At 33.0% G+C, this 3,003-nt stretch overlaps 1 non-coding gene across 1 annotated transcript; it reads right to left on the reverse strand.

Moving 5' to 3' along the window:
- Positions 1-1,499: 1,499 nt before the first annotated feature.
- Positions 1,500-1,572, reverse strand: TRNAV-UAC. The gene has a single exon. It is a non-coding gene; the product is annotated as a tRNA-Val (tRNA).
- Positions 1,573-3,003: the final 1,431 nt, after the last annotated feature.

The raw sequence follows: 3,003 nt of genomic DNA on the forward strand, positions 1-3,003 counted from the left end.
GAAAATACCAAAATGCAGCTTGCAAATGGATGAAATAGAATATCATGCAATATGGTAAGAGTATTATCAGCTTTATCTAATAGAAGGATATTTTTGAATCATATGACATTAAAACAATACAATAGGTGTAGGGAAACTTTGAAAGGAAAACACTTGACTCCAACTCAGCTAACAAGTCAAAAGTCCAATCATAAAGGGAAGCCATTAAATTCTGTTAAATTTGATTAAAATAACTGTTTTTTAGGACATTAAAATTACTCAATTCAATTAGGAAGTAGCCATGTGACAAGTCAGTTGGACCCAAATTACATGTGTACCCCTCCCTAGGGGTGTAAATTGGCCGGGTTAAGTTAGTTTTGGTCGGGTTTAATCGGTTTTGAACATTTGGAAGTCTTGCACCGTGAACATTCGTTTAAGTAAATCGGCCTTACTTTGGGGGCATGGTATTGTTGATAATCAGGTCAGTTGGTGTCGAGCTTTAATCGGGTTACCTAAAACGGACCTTAATCATGCTACCTTAAACAGACCTTCATCAAACTATGAATCTATTTAATTATAAATGGACTCTAAATGTGTTTTAAATGTGCCTATTCTAAAATTCTTTTCTTAAGTGGGTTAGAGGCCCATAAATATGTTATGCAAATCTTTAATAAAGAAGAAAAATGATATGAGATTATGGTTATTCTAAAAAATTAAAAAAATAAATAAAAAGAAGAATTATGACCGTTATAACTTACCAAACAAAGCTTAATTAAATCAAATCCTACTAGAAAGCAAAGGGTAAGAAGCTTAATTAGTTAAATAGGAATTTTACATAGTATTAAAAGGGGTTGGGTTAAGTCGGGTTACAACGAGTTGGTTCAAGTTGAGCATATAAACATGTCGATTCGGTCGGGTGTCAGGCAGGCTAGCTATCTGCATAGTAAACACCCTTAATAAATGTGTCGAGCTCAACACATTTGTTAATATGGTCAGTCTAGGTCGGGCCGTAAATGTGTCTAGCTCGATCGGGCCTACCGGTACGGGCTCATAATTGACACCCCTAACCCTTCGCTACTCATGTGTCCATTTGGTAAAAATGAATTTCTGCCACTTAATTGAACGGAGACTGGTGATTAAGAACTGCTCTTTGTTGAATGATATTACACCCTCAACCCGATAGGTTCGATCGAGTCAAAACTGGTTTGGTTTGGTTAATAAACGTGTCAAATTCTAATTTGACCTAATTATAATCGGTTGTTCTTGGTGTATGTGTGTTGCCCAATGGGTGTCCGACTAGGACCAATCAATTAATAGCTCGACTTAATATGATATTTTTAAAGCTTGTTTATAAAACTCATTGTTGAACGATTACACCTGAGGATGTCAATTTCAAGCCCGGTCCAGCAGGCCTGATCGTGCCTAAATAATAAATGTGTATTAATAGCCCAACTGAGTCCCACATTTTTAAAGCCACAAATTAAATTAAGCTAAAATTTAAAATTTGAAAAAAAAAAAAATGTTACTGCCCAGGATCGAACTGGGGACCTTTAGTGTGTAAGACTAACGTGATAACCACTACACCACAGCAACCGATGTACATGTTTTTACATAAAATTTTTGAAGTTCAGCACAAACGTTAATGATTTATTTTCTATGTTCATATTGAAAGCAAATGAAGAATCAAGGAAATGGGGAAATAAGGTTTTGCATTAACACAACTATAGTATACATTAGAGGTGTCAAATGGTTAATTCTATCACGGTTTCAATTAGGTTGTATTATTTTTTGTTTGGGAATGAGCGAGGCCAAAATCAAGACATTAAGGAACTGCGATCTTTTGTTAGTTTTGCTTGGTTTCATATAGTCCGATTTTTCTCCGTTTTTTAATACTGTATTACTATTGATTTAGATCGATTTGTTTTCAGATTTGAACCACACAATGAAATCCTACATTCATAACCCGAAACAAAGAAAAATCATCTTTTCTAAGACAAACAAGCAAATAATCAATAATAGAAAAGTTGATCCAATGTTATCATGTTGTAATCCAAACAAAGAGGAATAAATTGTAAGGTAAAGATACTAATATTGAAATCACAAAATAAATTCTACTATCAAATATTGTATTCACCAATCCAAATAATTTTGTATAGTAAATAAGGAGATCAAGGGAAGCATTGTTACATGTTGATTTCCCTTTTCATAACCTCATACTTATTGATTTGTAACGATTCCCTTTACAACCATAAGTCTTCTCAGTAATATTGAAATCAATGAATAATCAATTCACCTATTCATTATATACAATAATTTTTTTATCCATGTTATTTCGTTCGGTTTTTCTAATTTGAATATTAGTCGGTTTTGTTAGGTCTGGGTTTCAGTCCATTCTGTCTTACCCCAGTCCAAAACCAATCCAATAAAGATCAGTTCAATTCAATTCAGGTAATTTCAATTAGCTATCTTGGTTTGGGCTAGGTTTTGACACCCCTAATGTACATTGCTTAACTATTGCCTGACTGCATGAAACTTGGCCTCCATTCTTGCCAATATATTTGTGGAGTTTGCCAAAGTTGTGGAAAAAAGATATAATCTTACTTTTTTATATTTTTAATGTAATACATTTTCACTTCAAAAAAAATAGCACACTTTGTCTTTCAATGAGGGTAAAATCTTGTCATTTCTCATGTTTATAGTAAATTACTTTCAAACTATTTTGAAATCCTGTTTTATATGTCAACATAAAAAAATATTTTGGGAATAAGACAATGGACAATCTGAAAATGCAACTTCTTTTCAATACACAACTTTTTATTTTAATCTAATTATATGTATATCACTTTGGTGTTGAATTCAGAGAAAATCATGTAGACACATCGTCACATCCCTCCACATGTTATTTTTTTTTTCGGTAGAAAGATGTGTATCCTGTGTGTATCTTAGCAATTCAGTTCTTCAATTGCTGCAACCCATCATCTTCCTCTCTCTCTTCTTACAAGTTGTTAAATACACTTGATAAAA

Source organism: Macadamia integrifolia, chromosome 5 (genome assembly GCF_013358625.1).
Source record: "Macadamia integrifolia cultivar HAES 741 chromosome 5, SCU_Mint_v3, whole genome shotgun sequence".
NCBI classification, from domain to species: Eukaryota; Viridiplantae; Streptophyta; class Magnoliopsida; order Proteales; family Proteaceae; genus Macadamia; species Macadamia integrifolia.